Source organism: Gorilla gorilla, chromosome 17 (assembly GCF_029281585.2).
Source record: "Gorilla gorilla gorilla isolate KB3781 chromosome 17, NHGRI_mGorGor1-v2.1_pri, whole genome shotgun sequence".
Lineage (NCBI taxonomy): Eukaryota > Metazoa > Chordata > Mammalia > Primates > Hominidae > Gorilla > Gorilla gorilla.
In genome coordinates this window covers 57,935,069-57,962,118 of record NC_073241.2, presented here as the reverse complement: position 1 = coordinate 57,962,118, position 27,050 = coordinate 57,935,069, and positions in this window count along the sequence as shown.

Sequence of the window (27,050 nt, the reverse complement as noted above, 5' to 3'; positions counted from 1 at the left end):
AGGACAATGCTTTACTCAGTTCTGTTTCCCACATATTACCAAACTCATAATTTGTACATAATTACAGCTTGGAAGTATCTGATTCATAAAGCAAGCCATAAAACAGACAGGGTTAGCCTGAAGCAAAGTCGTGGTCTTCCCAATCTTCACATCTTGACCTCCAGAAATTCTACCCTTTAGGCTGTTTAAAAATAAAATATTTGGCTCAATCACCTGAATTGCTTCAAGTAAACTGCAATTGCAAGTGATTTTCTAGAAACTCCAAGTTCAGGGCTGGGCCTGTTAATTGAACAAAGAAAAATGCTTTCTGCCAAAGTATGCCACTGACTGTTGATCAGTTCTGAAAAACATCAATTCTTATTTATTTCTGTTCACTTTCCTTCATTCAAAATTCCCTTTCATAAACTTTAGTAGATAAAATGAAAATTAAGGAGTACTTAATTGGAATGACCTTTTGAGAGGGCATAGCTATAGGCAGTTTTTAAACAGCCTTGTTGGCTGGGCGCAGTGGCTCATGCCTGTAATCCCAGCACTTTGGCGGTGGATCACTTGAGGTCAGGAGTTCAAGACCACACTGGCCAACACGGTGAAACCCCATCTGTACTAAATATACAAAAATTAGCCAGGTGTGGGGGCACATGCCTGTAATCCCAGCTATCAGGAGGCTGAGGCAGGAGAATCGCTTGAGCCCGGGAGGTGGAGGTTGCAGTGAGTCAAGATCACACCACTGTACTCCAGTCTGGGGTGACAGAGCAAGACTCTGTCTTAAACAAACAAACAAACAAACAAACAAAACAACAGCCTTGTCCTAAATAGGGCCTCAGGAGACCACCTAATTAAAGGGATGAACTCTACTACTCTGGCTATGGCAGAGATACTATTCTGAGTTCAACATAATTTTTCTGTTAGCAGCACACAGAAAGACAACACTTCCCAGTCTCCCTTGTGGTTCATCTGGAGATAGGTTACTGTGTTCTGGTCAATGACAGAAGATGACATAAACCTCTTCCAGGACTGCTCTTTAAATGCATCCCAAGCAAATCTCTACCATTGTCCTCCTGCCACTGCAACTTTGGAGGATGCAGACCCAACTGGTGTGTTTGCAACACTGAGGAATTTCACTTGTCCTATGTTGAACTTGGTACAACTGAGAAATAAACTTTTATTGTGTTAAGCCAATGGTATTTTGGACTTTATAGTGCAGAATAGCCTAGCCTAATCAGATTAACTGATGAATAATACTCATACCTTCATCCTTGGTGTTGGCCTCTAGAGCAGCCTTGAGTTTAACTATGAAGCAGCTGTAACACAGAGCCTATAAAATCCAAAACCATTGCAAGTGCTCACCTGGTCTCTGATTACCTAATTCTCTGATCCAGGATACTTCTTTGCCTCTCTTTACTGAGATAATTCCTAAGAATCCTGGGAGATTTGGTACAGGTGTTGTGGCTGAGGAAAACTTTCCTTGACCTTCTTTTCTGGATTAGATGCCTCTCTTATGTGTCTCTCCTGCAGTATGTGTTTTCCATCATTACATCACTTTATGCTATTACTATTGTCTATTTATTTGCCCTCCCTCTCCTAGACTTCAAGCTCCTTGAAGATAGGTAATGTAGATTTATTCCTTTTTGTTTTCTAAATGCCTAGCACAATGCGGGTCTCATAAGGTTTAATAAGCCTTTGTGGAAGGAATAAAAGAAGAGAGAAAAATCTGCTTACCCAAAATATCAAAGACAAAGATGCTTTTCCAAGCAGACCCATAGGGGGTGATTCCCTTTTTCCAACTGTGCTTTGAGTTCTTATAACAACACAGTTCACATCACCCCATGCAGGAAAAGAGAAGCTGATCCATTATCTTCCTGTTTCTACCTCTTACATCATTGTCTCAGTATGAGGGTGTGCAGGACTGCAGGGGGATCAGCAGACAGTACACAATGCAGCTCACAGAGACCATCACACCCACACATAGGAAAGAGACACATTCTAGTACCTGCCCACTTCTATAACAAAAGTAGAGGCAACTGATGATGGATAGATAAGGCACACTTGCAGATTTTAGCATCACTTGGGTTATGCTCCTATTCTTAGGACAATGTCAGTCATGAGTGTAGGACATACACAATCCCAAAATGTGAAGTGAAATAAACATAGGATTTACAGAGAAAATATATAGACTTTGCTAAGAGGTTCAATCTCTCCGTGTCTCGGTTTCTTTATCTACAAAATTAGGACAAATAGATCTCTAAATTTCCAAAACCCTGTAATTTTATGAAATCTCATTTTACATGTAAGACATATATGTTTTTATAATAACTAATTTAAAGAACTTGCCACGGCTATGATTGTGATTATGTTTGTGATTTCAGGCTGATCACAAACATGTTTTCATAATTGGTCAAAGCATTATTTCTTCTTACTCTAAGCTGTCACTTATCTCATGGTTTAAAAAGGCTAAACAGTTGGGAAAATCCTGTGATTCAGTGACTTCAAATGAGCATTAATTGCTCAAAACTGTGCCTGTGGAACAACCAAGATCAGAGTCATTTGCTGTTTAACTGATTACTTAGGATCTTTATATTGACTTGTGAAAAGAGAGATACAAAGTCAAAAATTCAGCAAGGAGGGTTAATGTCTTGAAAACATAAGAGCAAGCACATCTACAACCACAGACACAGGCAAGATTTAGATAGCTGACTGCCATTGAAAGGAAATTATCATTGAGGGTGAGGGAATAACAATATCAGAACTGAAAAAAGGAGACCTGGAAGTGGCAGATTTTTTTTTTTTTTTTAAGATTCTGAAACAAAGAATATGAAGCGATTTAGGATACAGCTCAAAATAGAGACGAAATAGCTCTGAGCTCTAGAGAAATGGCACAGTGTGTGAATTTGTGTGGTAGGTTGGAGAAAGAGCAGAGGAATGAGGTGGTGGGGGGCGGGGTCACTGGTTCAGGAAAGAAGTACCAGAACAATATTTCAGATTCAAGGAAGTGAAATGAAAACAAGCAATGTTTCTAGCATAAAGGAAAGACAACTATTTAAGGCAATGGATATCCCCATTATACTGATTTGATTTTTACAAATTATACGAATGTATTAAATCATCACATGTACCAAAAATTATATACATTTATTATGTATCAATAAAAAATAAAGTTAGAAAAGCAAGGAAGTAATCATCATCAACAACAACAAAATGAAGTATTAAAATGTGTATAAAGCTTAAAGAATAAAGAAGCTATAAAGATAGGAAATAAAAAGGGAAAATGAGTAATGACAATGTGGTTGCTTCAAAGGATATGGATGTGAAGATGCAGCTGGCCAGTCTCTGTTGAGGTGTAAAACTGCTCAGAAGGCAATGCGTAGTGAGAGACTGTGGGCTGGCCAGAAACCAAAGTGTCTGATTGACTCTCAAAAATGCAGCCATTCCTGCTTACAGTCTAAGATAAAAGCCTTTGATGGAATATATTGTCAGTTATGCTTCCCTCCCCAATGTAGACTTTAAGAATGAGTATTACTGGTTTGGTATGCTAGAGTTTCTGTGATTTCATTGCAACTGTTAATTGTTCCCTGGAGATTTCAGCCTTGTGTCTGCAATTTTACTGATTTGCAAGAAAGGTTTATATTAAATTTCCCAGTTAAGAATGCTATAAGGATGATTTATACCAGCAACTGTCAGTACTCTCCACGTGACAGAGTAATTTTACTTATATAATAGGTCTGATATCTCTTTTCTGGTATAGCATTTCCTACAGCTCTCTGTCAGAAAGTTTTAATTTAATGCTAACAAGGAAAATCCATATTTTCTTCTTCTCTAGGTAACTACGGGTAGGTTTCTTTCTCCTTTCTACAGACATTTAAATGGTAGCAGATGACAGGCGGAATGTTTTTCCCTGACTTAAATTGCCATCTTAAAAAATAGTCCCATTGCAGATGTCTCCTCTCTTCATATGTACTCTAAGTTATTCATTTATTCCTTTATCCTTTCCACTTATATTAACTTATTGCTCACACTCCCAGATGGAGACCTAGGCATGAGGAACACTGTGGTCAAGTGAGGGCCAAGACCCCTGGGAGCTGACATTCTGGACAAAAAATTAACAATTAAACAGATAAATAAACATGGTGATGTCAGATAGTGACATGCTAGGAAGGAAATACATGGCAGAGGGGTAATATGCAAGAGAGAAGTGGCCATATTTGACAAAGAGGCAGTGAAGACCTCTCTGAAGTGGTGATTTTGAGCTGAAAACTAAAGGATAAGAAAGAGCCAACCAAAGGAATATATGGGTGAGAGCATTCTAGGCAATTTTGGCCCTCTCTGCATAGTGACAAAATATTTCTTTAAAAAAATTCATCTTATTTTTTCTAGACCATTGAGCACAAGTTGATACAGATTAAATATGCATTTAGATGAATCAAAATATAGAATTATTTGTATATCTCTCCTGTAATTATTAATACAATAAAATAATGTTGCTATTATTAATTCCTGTGAATAAAATTTATTTTACTTTACATTTATTTTGATAATTATTCAATATATCTTGAGTAAGATAAGATATAATCAAATAATTTAAAAAGCATTAAGAATTGTTGTCCTGAAATAGGACCTTTTTGTGTTTTGGTCATCTTTGCAACCATTTATCAAGGAGTATAAAGTTACAGAAAATTGATTGTTTTTCTAGTAATCCACGGAACTGTAGACTTACTTTAGGACATTGATAGAAGACATACATATCTGACTATACTAAGGATGCTATATTGTTCCATAGCAACAAATTTACCATGGATTATTCTTAAGTATAACCTCATACTCATTAATAATAAGGCTGGATAAAGAAGAAATCAACCTATTCTTTGAAAAGCAATCATAGGATACTTGCAAGGTACATTGGTTTCTGAAGAAAATATGGTCTGCAAATCACCATTCAAAGTTTTCTGCTAAAGACCAACACAGATAATATGCTGAGAACCAAACTTATTTCTTCAACCTTTAAACATGCTGCATCACCTGCATTTCTTATAGTGGACAAGTTATCACCTTCCATTCAATTACCCAAAGTGTCTTCCATTTAATCTACCATAAAAGCAGCCACCAGTTAACGTTAATGCCCATCACCTTTTTGGATGACTTCACTAGTATTCTAAGTGGTATTCTGGTTTGGTTTTGTTTTTGGTGTCTTCATAATGTCTACATAGAAGGTTAGGGTGGAAATCCCTTGGGAAGAGTGGAACTAAGCAAATGTCCTGAAGCTCTATAAGCAGCACAATGGAGTATGCATAGTTTGCTTGGGACTTTTGTTTGCTGGAGGGAGAGGCTAGTGATTACTGCTGGAGAGGGGCTAAATATGCAACCACAGCTTCACTGTCTCCTTTTTCCAATTTGTTTTCTCTAATGACACCAGGTTATTTTTCTGAAACACAAATCTAACCTCAATTCTCACTGTGTAAAAACAGTTAACCATTTTTTTTTATTTGTTTCCTGGAGAACGGGGGATAGAATCCCCTCAGTAGACCTCAAGTTTTGCAAGGGTATTTGCCCCCAACAATACCTGAATATTCCATGCCTTCTCTTATGTAATTTTTTTCCTGCATGGTCTGCCTTTGCCCGAAGTACTTTTTCCAGCCCTCAGATCTTGTGAACCACTACCGATCTTTCAAAATCCTTTTAATGTCGTTTCATCTGTGAAGCCCCGTCTAACTTTTACAGTCAATCATTCCAAAATCTGCATTCCTATAGCACTAGCATCTATAATTGAATAACACTTCTGATTGTACTATGATTTCTTATCTTTTTCTTGCCCCTTTGACTCTACTCAATAGGATGTTATTAATTTTTTCATTTCCTACCCACTCCTAAATCCTTGTACTTCTTCTGGAAAAAAATAATAAATTAAAATAGAAAGTTTAAATATGAACATCAACCTACTGACATGTTATAAACTGTACTAGTATTTGTGAAGAGGCATCTAACACCAAGTGAATACAATCATCCTTTGGTATCCACGAGAGATTAGTTCCAGGAACTCCTGCAGATACTGAAATCCATGGATGCTCAAGTCCCTGACATAAAATGGTGTAGTATTTGCACATCCCCCTGTATACTTTAAATCATCCCTGGATTACTCATGATACCTGAAACAATGTAAGTGCTATGTAAATAGGAGTTACACTGTATGGCTTAGGGACGAATAACAAGAAAAAAAAAGTCTGTACATGTTCAGTACAGATGCAATTAAAAATATTTTCTATCACTGTTGTTTGAATCCCTGGATGTGGAGCCCACTGATATAGAGGGCCAACTATACTTATTCACAATGGACACAAAATTAGACAAAGTTTAGCTGGCTACCCATATATGAACCCTCTCATGTGCACAGCCTGAACTCTCTAGCAGGCGCCATGCCATCCCAACAGATGGGCTCTCATAGTGGTGGCCAATGACCAAGCTGTCTATCAATCAATTTTTATAATCTCTTTTCACTTGTGATCTCTTTGTAAGTTCTGTTCATTTTCAACTTTGGTGTCTGGATTTACATAGTTAAATCTGGAGCTGTGATATGACAGCAGTAAGGATGGCTTTGAAAATAACTTTGGAGATATTATAAAATGTATTTTGGAGTCTATTAACTACCGTATTTGGGAGAAAATTAAGAATTAAGGATGTAAATTATGCTCTATAAATGACATGTTCACATAAGTATCATATATTGTCTACTTTTAAGGCCATGTTTGTGGCCCGTTCCCCTTTTATTTAACTAAAATACAGACTTCAACTTAATAAACAAGGTAAAATGAAACAATAGAGTAGCTATGAGGCCAGGATTCTAAAAATTTGGGTCATGGCCCTGTTTCTGGCTGAGATAAAATAATTTAATTTCTTTGTTTTATTATTTTTATAAGGGATTTTAATGAGAAAATCTTAAAAATTGACTCCTACTTAACAAATAATTAAATACATAGTCCACAAAAGGGTGTGTGTGGATGCATGTCTTACACATTAAAGTACAACGAATATTACCTAAATCTGTCTTAATTAATGCTTCCTGATTTAACATTTTATTATCACTAGACTCTGGGTCCCTTGACACACACAGTATATATCACACAACTCATTTTTGTAAAGTAACTCCTTCATGTAAGTCCAGCCAATAGTGTAAAGGCTTTTTAAAGAAATCACTAAGATGGTACCTTAAAACCTGTTTTATAAGAAATATGTGTTTCATTAACAGCAGAACCAATAAAAGCCTCAAAAATGTATTTCTACACAATGCATTCAAACTACCCCAAGCCCCTCCATTGTCACAGATACGTTCCCGCTCCATCACCTTAGAAAACTTAAACTTCATTTCAGACTTGAGCCCTTCATGCAGACCAATTACTTTGGCTCACTTCAGAGACCTGCCCTCAATAAGTCTCTGCTTAAATTTCATTGCTGCCTGAATGAACTCAGAATATTAAAAAGTCTGATATATAATCACTCAATGTGGTTATCAAATGAAGCAAGGCAGTCACCACTCTGTCTCAGGAAGCTCTCTATAAATGTTAGTTAAGTGAACGAACATTTTCAGAGGAAGCTGTTTAATCACCAAATTACAAAACATCTAGTGGACTTATGTGTCCATCTCCAGCTGTTAAGGATTCTACAAGTAATCAGAGGGACAGAAAAAGGCACCTACTTTAATTTTCTAAAAATTTTCAAAGCAATACATTATATTAAGAGATTTTAATAAAATGAATGGCCACGTGCCCATAATGTGTCTAAAGAACTAAAATTGTGCATCCACTAAAAATTCCTGTGAGAGCCCTTATTGCACATACTTCCCTACCAGCAAAAGGTAAAGATCCAAGGAATAAGCTTGCACAGCCAAAAATCAGAATAAAAGCACACAGGGGAAGCAAGTGCCATCAGCTAGAAATAAAAGAATGAGACCCAAGGTTTTATAAATTATAACTGGCAGGCAAAATATAAAACAAATGCATTTGTGATGTTTAAAGAAAAACAAAAGGAATACAACATAGATGAAGAACAAGATATTGTAAAACTAATCAAATTGATCTGAATAAAAATTAAAGATTAGTTTTTATTTAATTAATAAATACTATTAATAAAATTAAAATTAATAAAAATATTATATTAATAAAATTAATAAAAATATTAAAGACATCTTTAATAAAATTAAGATAATCAAATTGATCTGAATAAAAATTAAAGATCATATTTCATAGGAGAAAACGATAATTAAAAATTTAGCAGAAGAGTAGAAAGCAAATAAGAGATAAGAAAAGTAATACATGAGAAGAATGATCTAAAGTAAGGGTATGATCTACATAACACAAGGAAACAACAAAATGGACAATATGACACAAGCTAAGAGATGTGGAAGATTGATTGAAAAGATTTGGCATGTATCTATTTGAAATTGCAGACAAAGACAAGAAGTGTAGTGGGAAAGGTCAAATCTGGTCCAAGAAGCCTTCTTTTTGTAATATCAAAGATCGTGCCAGAATTTCCTTAGGCAAGCAGCTACAAAATTTATGGCACCATTTAAACCTTAGTAAACTTGCTTTAATAAAAGCAGCACATCTGTACAGTAGTTATGTTGATGTTCTTCTAAAAGCTGAAATAGCTGTAGAACTTCGAAAAGCATGAAATCCTTCTCTATTATATTCAGCAGAAAAGCACTGCATTTTATATAAAATAGCATCTACTTGCTAAAAATTATCAGCATAGTAAGAATGTGGTGGTCGCAGATTTGCCATTATAAAGTCTGACTTGTAAACCATATTGGGCCAGAATATACCCCCAAAATGTAAGATAATAACAATATTTAATGTGATTTTATTGGATTTATTCCAATGGGTCAGAAAGTAGCCTAATAAAAATGTATTCCACTTCTCTAGATTTCAGCATGAAACCATCAATCATAGCAAGTCCAGAGAACACTTCTAATTGTGGCTACTAATTCTCTTCCCAAACTCAATGTTTTCTTTCCTGGGATTTGTAGTTCAAAAGATTCCAGAGCTGCATGCTGTTTTAGAGTGAAGAATGCTCAGAGGGCAGGGAAGGAAGTATTAAGCCCAACTCCCAAAGGCAAACATATCCTCCAAATGTACCACACAACTGTGGGGTGCTATAACATTCTCAAATATGGATCATCTCTGTTCACCAAATCTTTTAAACACTCCTTGTAATTTGAAGACTGCTCACAGATTCTTGCCTGTAGTCGCCCAGCATTTTATCACTCAGGACTCTATTGCCTAGCACAGTAACTGGCCCAATGTAGACAGCATAACATGAGGAGTTATGCTGTCTGGAGCATAACTCTGGAGGGAGCTCTGGAGGGAGGCAGAGCTGGGTTGGAGCCCACACTGTAACTCAGCAAGTTACTAAACATACCCAAGGCTCAGGGGCCTAGTCCATGAAATTACAAACAGTTAGTTTCAACCTCACGCAGTGCTGCGAGAACTTCCCACGTAGGCTGCCACTGAGACATGGCATTATCATTTCAAAGATGATCACGTCTTCATAACTGCATATTTACTGAATGGCTGCATTAACTCCACAGTGCCTACTGTCTTTTTGCAATTGAGGTCAGAGTACGTTTATTTAACCTTATATAGAGAATCAGTCATCCCTGGAAATAAAAAATATAACCTAAGAAATAACTTTTTGTTTGCTTTTTATACATATAAGATCAAACAAACTTCATAGAGACAGTGGAGCATTTCCATGGAACTGTACATAGCTCTAGGTAGCACTTCACTTGTTGGCTGGATTTTTGTCTGCTTCCTCCGCTAGAGTGGCCTATCAAAGAGCAGGTCCCTAGCACGTACATTTTTCTGCTCACACAGCTTTCCCTCTGACAGGAGCACTTTTCTCTATTTCCACTTGGCAGTATCTGCTTGCTCCTCAATCTCAACTCAAATTGCAGATCTTTCCTGACTGTGTCACAGCTTCCCGGGTGAACTAAGTGTCCTTCATCTATGCATCTATGGCATAATATCCATACCGCTGTCACCACTGCTTAGCACATTGTCTTGTAATGGTCTGTTAGCATGTGGTTCAACTAATAATTTCAGAAGTGAAATTGGGTTTTATTCACTCTGTATAGCCAGCACTGATTATATTGACTATCACATAACAAACACTAAATATTGCACAGAGAGGTAAGTGGCACCTGGTAGACATTCAATTCATATTGGCTGGTTAGATAAATGCAGAGAGGAAAAGATGGACAAAAGGATGGGTGAAATGATGGAAAGATGGAGAGAGAGGAAAAATACGTTTTTGTTTTTCTTCCAACGAGAAATTAAAAAAAAAAAAAAGAACAATCATGTTACCATTAGACTAGAACCTGATGTAAAGGTCACTTGCAACATGACTTAAGACAAGTTTTACTAATTGTCTTACAGTAATAAAAATAGTTGTTTTTCTTGAAGTTGAAAGGACTAATGAGATAGCAGCCCCTCCTCTTGCTAAAGTTAACTCCCTGGTAGTACATTAAAGCATTTAGGGACAGGCACTGGCTTTTCAAATCCTCATTTAGTTCTGCAGCTGGCTGAAGCCAGGTTCTGGCACAATCACTTTCATCTGAGAAGTAAAACCATCTTTTAAATTAGAGGGTGCAGTGAACTGAGCACCATACCCAGAGGACACAAATGGAAATCATTTAGAGTTTCTTGATCCTTCCCTTCACTCAAAACCAACACAAAACAAGCTAGTTCAGTAAATTGAAGCTATAAATAATATACAACACTTCATCATTTCAGTTACTTCTTTGTACAGCATCCAAGAGGCCCACAGGCCTAGATAGAGCAGGCTTATTAGAACACCAAGGGGAAGGGGTATCCCTTCCTGGCTAATCACAATACTGTCAAATTGCTATATCAAACAACTATAATTCACTGAATAGGGCAGTTATTAAAATTCCAAGTTCTCTCTATGCTGTGATCAGAATGACAATGGCAGTACAGTCAGCCTTCCTTGCAAACAGTGAAACACATAAGGAAAACTGTAGTCCCATAATCTCCTGTATCTATTCCATGAAAGCTACCCTCCACTAAACAAATAACATGATCAGTTTTGTACCTTCTATTACGTGACAGCATTTGTGCAGAAGAAAATGTCCTAATTCTACTGAATGTCCTCATGAAAGTTAAGGTCTTAATATTCTATAACTCAAAGCACAGAACTCTGCACTACAACCACATTTCACAATCAAGAAAAGCAACAGCAAATTGGCTAATTAGCATAAGAATGTACAAACACTGTTGTCTCTTAAGTGCCATTATTAAGCATTTTAAATATAGTCATTTCAATTGTAAAATTTACGAATTATTTTCTTTTTTCTTATAATAAATCTTGGCACCCTTGTGACAAATACTATCATCCTCACTAGGCAGAAAAGCCCTAAGCTAACATAAAATGAACTTTTTATGAAACCTATGAATCTAGAAGAGAAGCAATTGAATTAGTCTTGGCACCAGCCTAAAACACACTTGGATTGGAAAATTACCAAATTTAACCCAATGAAACTCAGTTATGGTTTAATAAAAAGCAGTTAAAATAAGTTTTGAATTAATCTTTCTTCCTAATCATGAAAAAAAATACAATTATGGCATACATAAAACATCATAACAATGATTAGAAAATTATTTTGTTCCGAAAGCAAATTAGTTAGTACATTACTAACCGAAATCATAATTTGAAATTAGTTAACAATGATAATCTTCCTTTCTGCATAAGAAGGTAGATTGCAAAAGAAATATAGTGTTGTGTTCATTCTGCACTGTTTCAGCTATGGAAAATGGTACTAGTGTGAATTCTTTTTTACTGAAAGCTATTTAAACTAATAAAATTGAATGTCATAAAAGTGGTAGTTGAATTTTCTTTTTTTCTAAATTCTTTGAGATAGCTAGCTAGCTAAATAAAACATAAAATGGATATAAAATCATTAACTTTTAGATTCAGAAAGCATCTTTTAATCTATCAGTTGCATAAATTTTCAAACCTGACATGAGCTGGAATTTAAATGTCTCCTAAAGAAAGGAAATTTCTCAAGGTTAGGTCTCAAAATGAAGGTACACAGAAACTCTAGACTTCACCTCTCTCACATTCCTAGATAAAGTGCAACCTACCAAGCAAAAAATAAATCATTATCTGAGGCAATGATTTCCAACCTGTGGGATATAAACCACTAAGGATTCCGTGGTTATTGCAATGGGCTTGAAACTGTTTTGAGTTTCACCTATATAAACTGTATTCTAATTGGTTTACCAGTGGTTTACATGTTTGCATACTAATACATTTTAACTATTATTAATAAAACAGATTCATTTGCAAAGCCAAAGACAATTTATAGGCTCGAAGTTTCAATCCTGCAAAGGTAATAATTTCACTCCAACTAATCCATAAACATGATGCATTGCCAACCTAAATCCCAACAGAGTTTGTCTTAGGGGTAGTGAAAAACAAAGATTATCTGAAAGATTCTAAAGTTTGTTGAGAAGAATGATGTCTGAGAATAGCCAAGATAGATTTTTTAAATAAAGGCTAATGTAGAAGAATGTGCCTTGAATGTATGAATACACATTATGAAGACGTAGTAACTTAAGTATGATGGAGGTCTAAAGCTTATGTAGCCACACTCTTTCTGGTTTTGGACTTTAAACCCTGCTTCAGAAGAACTTCCCCATCTCAAGATTTTCTTTTAATTAACCGTGTTTGTTATTTTATTTCTATATTTTTATTTAAATTTTTAATATTTGCTCCATGTAAAATTTATTATTGCATATAAGGTGAAAAGCAAATATCATTATTTCTTAAAAATAAATATCCAGTAATCCCACTAATGTATAATTGTTTACTCACTGATTTAAAACGTTGTCATCTTGTATAAACCCTCATAAATATATAATAACCAATAGAATTGAATATTTCTTATTAAGAAATTGGCTAATAATAATAGTAAATGTTAAAATAAACAAAACTCATGATGTTATTATAGGATTTTTTTCCATGCCTAAAATGATCATTTAGAGAAATATCTACCAGTGTCCAATATCTCCTTAGTTTATCAAGTAAAAACAAATAAAAAATTTCAGGACAATATATAATATGAATCAAATATTATAAAATATTTTTGTGTTTCTGCTTAAATTGATACCAAAATGGATTTTCACCCGACCTTTTATTTCCCTCTATACTTTTCTGCATTTATTTTAATTTTTACTTTTTTGTTAATAAATGCCTTCCTTTCCTGAGTCTTCACATGATTTGTCCCTATGGATATGTCCGCTTCCAAACTAACATATTAAGCACACGTTCAAATGAAAGTAGGACCCTAACCATTTGGCTGTATAGTGATGGGAGAAGCCTCAGACATCTCTATACATCTATGCGTAGACAAACAGAAGAACTGAGTCAACGTGAACCTTGGGAACTGGAAAAGTGGTTACTCTCTTTTTCTTTCTCTCTTCCATATATCCATCAATCTATCTGAAAAGAAATTTTTAGAAATCTCTGAAGGATAGAATTGGAATTTGACATTTTTATTTTTTGTGTTAAGAAAACTCTATTAAAAGTAAAAATGTCAATGGACATCTGAATTGATAAGAAAAGATCACTAGAAGAGCTGGCTTTGCCTCGTGAAGTTTCTCAACCTTCAACATCAAATCATTGTTAAATAGTGATCTCTTGTTTTGCTTCTAGCCATCACTGATTTATTAGTCTATATCAGTAGATTGTTAAAAACTTTGCAGAATGAGATTTTATTTAGTCTGATAGAACAACCATTTGAAAAGAAATAGCAACCACTCTTTAATTTCCATCGGTTGATTTTTTTCTGTATCTGTTCTTTAAAAAAAGTGGTCTCCACTACTTGTTTCCTCCCCTTAGGAGACTAGATTTTGTGGGCCATCACTTCAATCACTCCGTTAATGATGTAATTGTCTGTTAATTATTTGTCCTTCTATTGTACTCATTGGCAAAAATCACGATCCTGGAAAATTCAAATGTTCTGATTTCTAAACTGCTATATGAGGGATGCTGAATAAGCCCAGAAAAAAAAAAGGCAGAACTTTGAAAATTGGAGTCATTACAAATTTCTAGCTTCTAGTTCAAACTGGACCTTTTGTGCATCTTAACATCATTCTGGGACTCTAACGTCCTACAACGTCTCTTCAAACATCAGTTATCCTTGTTGTTTCATACTCCACAGTGGCTATGTGAACCATCTCCATTTTCATTGTTTCCTACTCTGCCACCTCCTGCCGCCTCACACCCAATAGGCAGTCTCCTGCCCAACAAAGAAACTAGAACCACAGAAAAAGACTCCACCTATTCCCTCTCCCTCCACCTACCCATTTACCTGCATACATATTCATCATGTTTCCATCCCTTTTGCCAAAATTGTTTTCCCATCTAAAGTGAATTTCTCTGTGTCAAAGCTTCTATTTCCCTCTTTATTCTGCTTTTTTCCTTTACAAGGATCTTATTACAATCAATACCACTTCTTTCTCCTGTCTCTAGTTTTCTCCATTTAACATTTAAACATGCTTAAGTCTCCTTATTTTGTTTACTCCCTTCCTCAACCAAGTGTGTTCTGGCTCTTTCACCTCTTCTAAGCCGAAGTTGTGAAAAGTTTTCCTACACTCAACATTTTCACTTTTTTATCTCCCAATCACCCCTCAAACTCTGTCATCTAGTTTCCTATCAACATTTCACTGAAGCTGCCACAGCAGCACCAATGATCTTGATCCTAAGCCTAATGGACAAGGTTCAATATTTATCTTAGGTAAAACCTGGCCCCCTTTGGGGCTATGAAACAATACTCCCCAGATTTTATTTTTATTTTGAGATGGAGTCTTGCTCTGTTGCCCAGGCTGAAGTGCAGTGGTGCGATCTCGGCTCACTGCAACCTCTGCCTCCTGGGTTCAAGCGATTCTCCTCCTCAGCCTCCTAAATAGCTGGGATTACAGGCACCCACCACCACGCCCAGCTAACTTTTGTATTTTTTTTTTTTTTTTAGTAGAGATGGAGTTTCAGCATGTTGGCCATGCTGGTCTCGAACTCCTGACTTCAGGTGATCCTCCTGCCTACTCTTCCTCTCACCTTTTTCATCAGATCCTCTCCTTCTGCTGCTGCTTATTTCTTAAAATATCATTTTTTTCTTCAGGATTGATCTCATCCACTCCAACTCTTCAATTACCACCTGTCTCCTAATAACTCTCTAGTCTATATTTCTACCTCAGATGTTTCTCATTTGTTCCTTTCTTGTATATTTAATTCTACTGAATATCTTCTCTTCTATAGCATAGAAGCACCTTACTCACAACATTCCCAACGTTGATTGTTCATCTTTCACCACAAATCTGTCCTGTTTCTTAAGTCCTCTGTTTCAGAAATGGCCCCAGCTTTCATTCAGTTGTATAAGCGAGAGATGTGGGTGTCCCATTTGATTTCTCCCTTGCTAAAATCCTATCAACCCTACTTTCTTAATGTTTCTTAGTATCATTTATTCATCTCCATCAGCATAACTTCAGATTAGGCCATCAGTTACTGATTCCTGCCCAAGAATGAATACTTTTCTAACAGATGCACCTGTCTATAGTCTTGTCCTCCTTTAATACCTCTATTGCAATCAGAGTTATACTTCAAAAATTCAAATCTGATTATGTCACTTATTCTATTAAACCTCTCAGTGTTTGGAGTATTTCCCAGTTTCTTCTCGTGGCTTTGAAAGCCCTCCATGATCTTAGCTGTCTAGTCTTCCTCACTAAACCTCACTCCTGCTCCAGGCATACTAAATTACTGGCTATTCTCTAAATTACATGCTTAATTTTGCTTTAGAGATTCTAATTCTACTGTTTTCTATGTCTAAAATATGCTTCCACTACCCAAGCTTTTAGGTTCCAGGTTTGAGGTCAACACCACCATAAGTCATTTCTGACTAACTTACCACCCTCTGTTTACAGAATTAGGTGCCTATAGATGCCATTATAATGCTTAATACAATGAATTTTAATTGCCTGTTAATTTTTCTGTCACCCAAATAAGAGTGTCTTTAAGAGAGATATAAAATCTCTTTATAATTGTGTTTTTAGAGCTTACTGTATGTAGTGCCTGGCTCATGCAGATGCATGTAGATGTGCTATCAAAAACTGTTGGATGATTGATGTTAGTCAGCTGCCCAGAAAGTTGTGAGTTAACAGAAAAAAACTGGAGATACCAGGGTAGCTTATTAGGCAGGTCAGAGGACTTGCATAATAAAATTAAAAATAAATGAAAAAGTGTTATTATCAGAGATATACTGCCCATTTTATGCTGCAATCATCTAGCTGACTGGGGATTTTTAACAGTGCCATAACTCATCATCATGTTGATCCAAAAGCCACTATTCCATGTCAAATGGGCAACTTCAATGGCCCTTCACCACCCCCTTCCAACAGTTTTTAAAGCAGGAAAGAAATACCACGTACATATATTTTTTAATTTTTATTAAACTAGCTAATTGAACAGATAGCTTGGACATATTCTGCTTATATTAGGTATTACAAATACATGCAATAGTGCAAATGGTAATTCTCATTTAGAGTTGTTGGTATGGCACCAATTTTGATTGGTAGAGAGATGCATCAGAATCATCTTCAAACACTGCCTTCATAAGGAGACTTAGATCCCATCCATTATCACTGAACATCTCTGCCATAGACAGCTGATGTTAGAGGAAGAGTACCAGATAGCCAATATAGATATCCAACTGTGCAGGGTGGATGACAACCACTGATTTAAAGTTACATTTATTTATGGTCATGTAGTATGTAATTAATTCCAGTTCTAGAAATCAAGAATAAATTAGCTGCACTGCTTCTAAAAAGTCAAAGTAATAGCTTCTAATTATTATAAAATTCATATTTTCAAAGAAAATTATCATATATGATACATTCATAGAATTATCAAATTATAGATCTAGAATGAATATTAGAGTTAACTACTGTGGTATGAGGTCACCACTTCTCCTGTTGTCCTTATCAGTTTCTCCCCAACCTCCCCTTTTCCCTAGTTTATAAGACAGGAGAAAAAGGAGAAAGCAAAAAGTTGGAAAGAAACAGAAGTAAGATAAATAGCTAGACGACCTTGGCACCACCACCTGACCCTGGTGGCTAAAATAATAATAATATTATTAACCCCTGACCAAAACTACTGGTGTTATCTGTAAGTTCCAGACATTGTATGAGAAAGCACTGTAAAACTTTTTGTTCTGTTAGCTGATGTTTGTAGCCCCCAGTCACGTTTCTCATGCTTACTTGATCTATTATGACTTTTTCACGTAGACCCCTTAGAGTTATGAGCCCTTAAAAGGGCTAGGAATTTCTTTTTCAGGGAGCTCGGCTCTTAAGACACGAGTCTGCCGACGCTCCCGGCCGAATAAAAAAACCTCTTCCTTCTTTAATCTGGTGTCTGAGGAGTTTTGTCTGCGACTCGTCCTGCTACACTACAATAACAACTAAAGCTAATAAAGTGCTTACTATGGGCCAATCACTGTTCTGTTTGTTTTTTTTTTTTTTTATATTAACTCATTTTCAGAGTTGTTCTACTTAGCCCCATTTTACATACGGAAAGATTAATGCACAGAAAACTGTCAGGCCTCTGAGCTCAAGCCAAGCCATCGCATCCCCTGTGACTTGCACATATACGCCCAGATGGCCTGAAGTAACTGAAGAAGCACAAAAGAAGTGAAAAGGCCCTGCCCCGCCTTAACTGACGACATTCCACCATTATGATTTGTTCCTGCCCCACCTTAACCGAGTGATTAACCCTGTGAATTTCCTTCTCCTGGCTCAGAAGCTCCCCCACTGAGCACCTTGTGACCCCTGCCCCTGCCCCTGCCCACCAGAGAACAACCCCCTTTGACTGTAATTTTCCATTACCTTACCTTCCCAAATCCTATAAAACGGCCCCACCCCTATCTCCCTTCACTGACTCTCTTTTCGGACTCAGCCCGCCTGCACCCAGGTGAAATAAACAGCCATGTTGCTCACACAAAGCCTGTTTGGTGGTCTCTTCACACGGACTTGAGTGAAATTTGGTGCCATGACTCGGATTGGGGGACCTCCCTTGGGAGATCAATCCCCCGTCCTCCTGCTCTTTACTCCATGAGAAATATCCACCTATGACCTCAGGTCCTCAGACCAACCAGCCCAAGAAACATCTCACCAATTTCAAATCCGGTAAGCGGCCTCTTTTTACTCTCTTCTCCAACCTCCCTCACTATCCCTCAACCTCTTTCTCCCTTCAATCTTGGCATCACACTTCAATCTCTCCCTTCTCTTAATTTCAATTCCTTTCACTTTCTGGTAGAGACAAAGGAGACACGTTTTATCCGTGGACCCAAAACTCCGGCGCCAGTCACGGACTGGGAAAGCAGACTTCCCTTGGTGTTTAATCATTGCAGGGACACCTCTCTGATTATTCACCCATGTTTCAAAGGTGTCAGACCACACAGGGATGCCTGCCTTGGTCCTTCACCCTTCGCAGCATTTCTGGGGGAGGGGCAAGTACCCCTCAACCCCTTCTCCTTCACCCTTAGCGGCAAGTCCCGCTTTTCTGGAGGACGGGCAAGTTCCCCAACCCCTTCTCTCCGTGTCTCTGCGACTTCTCTGATTTTCTGGGGCAAGGGCAAGAACCCCTCAACCCCTTCTCCTTCCCCTCAGTGGCAAGTCCCGCTTTTCTAGGGGAGAGGCAAGTACCCCAACCCCTTCTCTCCGTGTCTCTACCCCTTCTCTACTTTTCTGGAGGAGAGGCAAGTACCCCAACCTCGTATCTCTGCACCCCGATCCCTTATTTCCACGCCCCGACCTTGTACTTCTGCACCCCGACCCCTTCTCTGCTTTTCTGGAGGGCAAGAAACCCCCACCCCTTCTCCGTGTCTCTACTCTTTTCTCTGGGCTTGCCTCCTTCACTATGGGCAAGCTTCCACCTTCCATTCCTCCTTCTCCCTTAGCCTGTGTTCTTAAGAACTTAAAACGTCTTTAACTGTCACCTCACCTAAAATCTAAGTGTCTTATTTTCTTCTGCAATGCCGCTTGACCCCAATACAAACTCGACAGTAGTTCCAAATAGCCAGAAAACGGCACTTTCAATTTTTCCATCCTACAAGATCTAAATAATTCTTGTCGTAAAATGGGCAAATGGTCTGAGGTGGCTGACATCCAGGCATTCTTTCACACATCAGTCCCTTCCTAGTCTCTGTGCCCAGTGCAACTCGTCCCAAATCTTCCTTCTTTCCCTCCTGCCTGTCCCCTCAGTCCCAACCCTAAGCATCGCTGAGTCTTTCTAATCTTCCTTTTCTACAGACCCATCTGACCTCTCCCCTCCTCATCAGGCCAAGCTAGGTCCCGATTCTTCCTCAGCCTCCGCTCCTCCACCCTATAATCTTTTTATCGCCTCCCCTCCTCACACCTGGTCCAGCTTACAGTTTCGTTCCATGAGTAGCCCTCCCCCACCTGCCCAGCAATTTACTCTTAAAAAGGTGGCTGGAGCCAAAGGCATAGTAAAGGTTAATGCTCCTTTTTCTTTATACCAAATCAGAAGCGTTTAGGCTCTTTTTCATCAAATATAAAAACCCAGCCCAGTTCATGGCTCATTCGGCAGCAACCCTGAGACGCTTTACAGCCCTAGACCCTAAAAGGTCAAAAGGCCATCTTATTCTCAATATACATTTTATTACCCAATCTGCTCCCGACATTAAATAAAACTCCCAAAATTGGAATCTGGCCCTCAAACCCCACAACAGGACTTAATTAACCTCACCTTCAAGGTGTACAATAATAAAAAAAAAGTTGCAATTCCTTGCCTCCATTGTGAGACAAACCCCAGCCACATCTCCAGCACACAAGAACTTCCAAACGCCTAAACCGCAGCAGCCAGGCGTTCCTCCAGATCTCCTCCCCCAGGAGCTTGCTACAAGTGCCAGAAATCTGACGACCAGGCCAAGGAATGCCTGCAGCCCAGGATTCCTCCTAAGCCGTGTCCCATCTGTGCGGGACCCCACTGGAAATCGGACTGTTCAACTCACCTGGCAGCCACTCCCAGAGCCCCTGGAACTCTGGCCCAAGGCTCTCTGACTGACTCCTTCTTGGCTTAGCAGCTGAAGACTGACGCTGCCCGACCACCTCGAAAGCCCCGTAGACCATCACAGACGCCGAGCTTCAAGTAACTCTCACAATGCAAGGTAAGTCCGTCCCCTTAATCAATATGGAGGCTACCCACTCCACATTACCTTCTTTTCAAGGGCCTGTTTCCCTTGCCTCCGTAACTGTTGTAGGTATTGACGGCCAGGCTTCTAAACCTCTTAAAACTCCCCGACTCTGGTGCCAACTTAGACAATACTCTTTTAAGCACTCCTTTTAGTTATCCCCACCTGCCCAGTTCCCTTATTAGGCCGAGACACTTTAAATTATCTGCTTCCCTGATTACTCCTGGATTACAGCTACATCTCATTGCTGCCCTTCTTCCCAATCCAAAGCCTCCTTTGCGTCCTCCTCTTGTATTCCCCCACCTTAACCCACAAGTATAAGATACTTCTACTCCCTCCTTGGCGACCGATCATGCACCCCTTACCATCTCATTAAAACCTAATCACCCTTACCCCGCTCAATGCCAATATCCCATCCCACAGCATGCTTTGAAAGGATCAAAGCCTGTTATCACTCGCCTGCTACAGCATGGCCTTTTAAAGCCTATAAACTCTCCTTACAATTCCCCCATTTTACCTGTCCTAAAACCAGACAAGCCTTACAAGTTAGTTCAGGATCTATGCCTTATCAACCAAATTGTTTTGCCTATCCACCCTATGGTGCCAAACCCATATACTCTCCTATCCTCGATACCTCCCTCCACAATCCATTATTCTGTTCTGGATCTCAAACATGCTTTCTTTACTATTCCTTTGCACCCATCATCCCAGCCTCTCTTTGCTTTCACTTGGACTGACCCTAACACCCATTAGGCTCAGCAAATTACCTGGGCTGTACTGCTGCAAGGCCTCACAGACAGCCCCCATTACTTCAGTCAAGCCCAAATTTCATTCTCATCTGTTACCTATCTCAGCATAATTATTCATAAAAACACAGGTGTTCTCCCTGCTGATTGTGTCCGATTAATCTCCCAAACTTCAATCCCTTACAAAACAACAACTCCTTTCCTTCCTAGGCATGGTTAGTGTGGTCAGAATTCTTACACAAGAGCCAGGACCGCACCCTGTAGCCTTTCTGTCCAAACAACTTGACCTTACTGTTTTAGCCTAGCCCTCATGTCTGCGTGCAGCGGCTGCCACTGCTTTAATACTTTTAGAGGCCCTAAAAATCACAAACTATGCTCAACTCACTCTCTACATTTCTCATAACTTCCAAAATCTATTTTCTTCCTCATACCTGACGCATATACTTTCTGCTCCCTGGCTCCTTCAGCTGTACTCACTCTTTGTTAAGTCCCACAATTACCATTGTTCCTGGCCCGGACTTCAATCTGGCCTCCCACATTATTCCTGATACCACACCTGACCCCCATGACTGTATCTCTCTGATCCACCTGACATTCACCCCATTTCCCCATATTTCCTTCTTTCCTGCTCCTCACCCTGATCACGCTTGATTTATTGACGGCAGTTCCACCAGGCCTAATCGCCACACACCAGCAAAGGCAGGCTATGCTATAGTACAAGCCACTAGCCCGCCTCTTAGAACCTCTCATTTCCTTTCCATTGTAGAAATCTATCCTCAAGGAAATAACTTCTCAGTGTTCCATCTGCTATTCTACTACTCCTCAAGGATTATTCAGGCCCCCTCCCTTCCCTACACATCAAGCTCAAGGATTTGCCCCCGCCCAGGACTGTCATATTAGCTTTACTCAACATGCCCCGAGTCACAAAAACTAAAATACCTCTTAGTCTAAGTAGACACTTTCACTAGATAGGTAGAGACCTTTCCTACAGGGTCTGAGAAGGCCACCGCAGTCATTTCTTCCCTTCTGTCAGACATAATTCCTCAGTTTAGCCTTCCCACCTCAATACAGTCTGATAACAGACCAGCCTTTATTAGTCAAATCAGCCAAGCAGTTTTTCAGGCTCTTAATATTCAGTGAAACCTTTATATCCCTTATAGTCCTCTGTCTTCAAGAAAAGTAGAACGGACTAAAGGTCTTTTAAAAACACACCTCACCAAGCTCAGCCACCAACTTAAAAAGAACTGGACAATACTTTTACCACTTTCCCTTCTCAGAAGTCAGACCTGTCCTCAGAATGCTACAAGGTACAGCCCATTTAAGTTCCTGTATAGATGCTCCTTTTTATTAGGCCCCAGTCTCATTCCAGACACTGGACCAACTTAGACTGTGCCCCCAAAAAAACTTGTCATCCATACTATTTTCTGTCTAGTCATACTCCTATTCTCCATTCTCAACTACTCATACATGCCCTGCTCTTGTTTACACTGCCAGTTTACACTGTTTCTCCAAGCCATCACAGCTGATATCTCCTCGTGCTATCCCCAAACCGCCACTCTTAACTCTTGAAGTAAATAAATAATCTTTGCTGGCAGGACTATGCTGAATCTCCTTAGGCACTCTCTAATCAGATGTCCTGGGTCCTCCCAATTCTTAGACCTTTTATACCTGTTTTTCTCCTTCTCTTATTCCATTTAGTTTTTCAATTCATACAAAACTGTATCCAGGCCATCACCAATAATTCTAAATGACAAATGTTTCTTCTAACAACCCCACAATATCACCCCTTTCCACAAAATCTTCCTTCAGCTTAATCTCTTCCACTGTAGGTTCCCACGCTGCCCCTAATCCCGCTTGAAGCAGCCCTGAGAAACATCGTCCATTCTCCCTCCATACCACCCCCCAAAAATTTTCGCCGCCCCAAGACTTCAACACTATTTTATTTTTCTTATTAATATAAGAAGGCAGGAATGTCAGGCCTCTGAGCCCAAGCCAAGCCATCGCATCCCCTGTGACTTGCACATATACACCCAGATGGCCTGAAGTAACTGAAGAATCACAAAAGAAGTGAAAAGGCCCTGCCCCGCCTTAACTGACGACATTCCACCATTATGATTTGTTCCTGCCCCACCTTAACTGAGTGATTAACCCTGTGAATTTCCTTCTCCTGGCTCAGAAGCTCCCCCACTGAGCACCTTGTGACCCCTGCCCCTGCCCACCAGAGAACAACCCCCTTTGACTGTAATTTTCCATTACCTTCCCAAATCCTATAAAACGGCCCCACCCCTGTCTCCCTTCACTTGACTCTTTTCGGACTCAGCCCGCCTGCACCCAGGTGAAATAAACAGCCATGCTGCTCACACAAAGCCTGTTTGGTGGTCTCTTCACATGGACTCAAGTGAAAAAAACTTAGCTAAGAATACAACCTAATAAGTGGCAGAGCCACTATTTGAACCAGAAAATCTGCTACTAGCATCTGTGTTTTAACCAATATTTTATTTTCCTCATATTCTCCTCTATTTTATAACTGAATTCAAGGAAATTTAAACAAATTGACCCAAAACGTTAATATCTCTGTGTATATATATTTCATATATGTATATCATTGTGTTTATTTTATTGATAAATGTTGCTAACTCTAAAAGGAGTTGTTAGTTTCTTTGGGGGCTCCTTAGAGGATGACTAAAATTATGTGCATCTTAATAAACTTAATAGAACTCATTTAACAGTAAATTGTAATATGGAAAATAACAGTATGGTCTGATATTTTGAGCTCTTTTCTCAATTATGGATAGCAATGGGAAAACTTTTTGGTAATTCAATTTCTTTATTCCGCTAACCAAGCCTGATAGCCTTCCATTTACATTACAAAGGGAAACATTTCACAGAAAATGTTTCACAATTGAATTCCATAAAATCTACCTCTAGTGCTCTATTCCTTACTGGCTAGTCCTCTCTCCTGGATTGAGTAAAATAGGCTACATGGAGAAGTCATTTGATAAAGTGGAAAGGCCACTGGTGTATCAAGAGGCCAAGCCAGTAGTATCAGCTTACTTATTAATGAACTTAAACATGGCTTAAGCTTTTTTATTTTGCTGATTCTTGGTTTCCTTGCTGGTGAAACTGTTACCACCTCACCAGGTTTTTGCCCACTGCCCAGATAGAGCTGAACACTGAGACAGCAGATATTGCACTAAAGAAAGAGTTTAATTATCGCAAGTAAACCGAGCAAGGAGGTTGGGTGGTCGTTCTCAAAGCCTCCTTCCTGAGACTTCAGAGGCTATGGCTTTTGAAGATGATTTGTTGGGCAGAAAGGCTAGAGTATGAGTGGTGCTGACTCGTCTGGGACAAAATCACAGGAGTGTTGAAGCTGTCTTCATGCATTGAATCAGTTCCTGGGGAGTGGGGGAGTTACAAGACCAGTCAAGTCAGTTCCTCGGTTGAGGTCATGGGCTACCTGCTTGGTGGTATTGGTTGGTCCATTTGTAGGCAAAGTCTGAAAAATATCTCAAGGACCAGTCTTAGGTTTTACAATAGTGTTTGTGGCTCCTGGTACTGTGGAAAGAAAGCTGAAAACAATGGCAGTTATCATTTAACTGTGCCTTTAGCTTAGCAGAAAAGATTGCAGAAGGCAAGATCCCCAGTGATCAAAGCTGCCCACCCGCCCCCACCCTCTTGGCCAGTCCAACTTCTGGAAGGCATCAAGAGGGGCTGCATGATCTAATGAACATTATTCTTTAGGAGAAAAACAAGTTCATTAATCCTGCGGGCAGCCTGCCCAGAGGCTAGGACAGGAAGATACTCAATTATTAGTGACTACCATTTATTTAAATGACTATGTGCAAGCATTAATGCATAGAACAGGAAAAAGTCAAGAGAGAAATGAAAATATCTTACCCAAATTCACTATAATGTTAATGCTGTGCCCTTTTTAACTTTGATGAAGGTGGTTTCAAAACCTGTGAGGCATGCAAAATAGTATCAGAAGGTTTAATAAACATCTGACGCTCCTCCTCCTTAATGAGAGTTTAAGACGAGAACAGCAACAAACTTGCTCATAGGCTTGTATTCCCACATTACATAGACCAGTGGAATTCCATATCAGGTCACAAGACATAATTCCAGCTTTCAACACAGAAACTAAAAAAAAAAAAGAAAAAAAAAAGTGTAGGGGGAAATAAATTAAGTTTAAGTCTTCCCAAAGTCTTGAACTAACACATAGGAATATGGCTTTTCTTATAACGAGAGAGAGAGAAAGAGAGAGAGCCAGGATTTGAGAGAGACAGTCCTGAGAAATAAAAGTAAAATCTTAAGAGCCCTAAATGACTGACTGGACCATCTCTTGCCCAAGGGGACGCCAGAATAATCTTTAAAACTGAGTTCTCAGCCATGACGGGATAAGAAGTAGGACATGCCTCATTATACCTGCTCCCTTGCTAACCACAATTAAGCTTTCTTCTTCCCTAAGGGCTGAACAGAAATCAGGGAGTTATAAAAACTCCACAGCTGATATCAATCAATGGCCTGATACTGCTGCCTCCCTTTTCAGTTTTGGCACAGCAACCAAAGAGCCTTCCTTCCTGATAAGAGACCACCAACCACGGAGTGATTCTGGACAGTCTACGGAGGATGCACAGTGAAGGTTTTCATGTCCTCTGCTTCACCTTCAGATGTTAGAGGGCTGGGAACTCCATCCTCTGATAATGCAAATGCCACCATTTTTGCTCAAGGGGCCCATGAAGGGGCATGAAGCTGAACTGCACATGTGAATGTTTCTCCTTTCATAAATCTTCATGACTCCTCCTATAGCTTACTAAATATGTATATTGGGCTACCTTGCTCAGCAAAAATTCCTGTTCCCTTTGCCCTTCCCTCCAAGTATCTGTTTCAAGCTTCTGGGGGGAAGCTATGCTTCCCAGCCTGTCAGAATGGCCACCCTGCAGGCTGCAATCCTTTATGAGAAATAAAGCTCTCCTTTTTAAATTTATGAACCTCCTAATTCTTCAGTTGACAGTCCAAAGCCCATTTTGTAGAATTCGCTCAATACCCAGGAAAATTCCTTCCTGAAAAACTCTTTATAGAACCAGACTGCCTCTGTCTGAAGCTCTTTCAGACCCTGGGGCCTGAATTCCTGACTCTGTCCTTCACCTTGTGTTGTGCTCAGCCTAATTTCATCCTAGCAGTGATTTCATTTACCATTATACTTACCACTTGCCCAACCTATATTCTGTTTACCTTTATCCCCTCGGCCGAGCCTGATCCATATCTAGCTTTGCTTGACTAACTTTAAAGCTTCCTGTTCATTTTCACTCATAGATTACCTGATATATAGAATCGCTGCACCTTTCCCAGAGCCCCTGGCCAGACTGTATTCTATATCCACATAGCGATGTATTTAAACTCATTCTGGTATTTATTTATGTCACGGGGAAAAGTAAGCGTGGATTAAACATAAAGATATTGTTAATGTGAAGACAGGAGATAATTCATCAGTTCTTTAGGTGTTAAATATGAAATTTAAATATGCATTAGTATATTTGAGTTATCCTTGTTTTTTTCTTTTTGAGAGTAATGTGACTCAGCTAGCAATTGTGGTTGTGTGATTGATTGTAACTTGTCTGTGGCTCTCTGGGACCTTCCTGAAAATGAAATCGACCATCTTTGAGTGATAATGTCAGTGGGATAGAATGTGTCACTGGATAATGGTCTCCTGCTGCTGCATAAATGCCAAGGCAAGCCAAAGGTATTTATGGGGAAAAAGTTCACACTAAGCTTTTTATTTCAATGCAAAAGAAACTGAATCTATGGTAGCTACCATTACTATAGCTTATGCTAAATGTAGATTTCATGAATGCAGATAATGGATGTTCAAGGCAGACTATGATAGTCAAGTCATTCATTTTTAAATTCAACGTTCTGATTGGTTTAGAAACTTGAGTTCTAGTGCAGTTAAGCACATTTTAAATGAGATTAATTTCTCAAAAATGAAACACTTTCCTACATATGATTTTTAACACTTATCCAGATTATTTTAGACTATA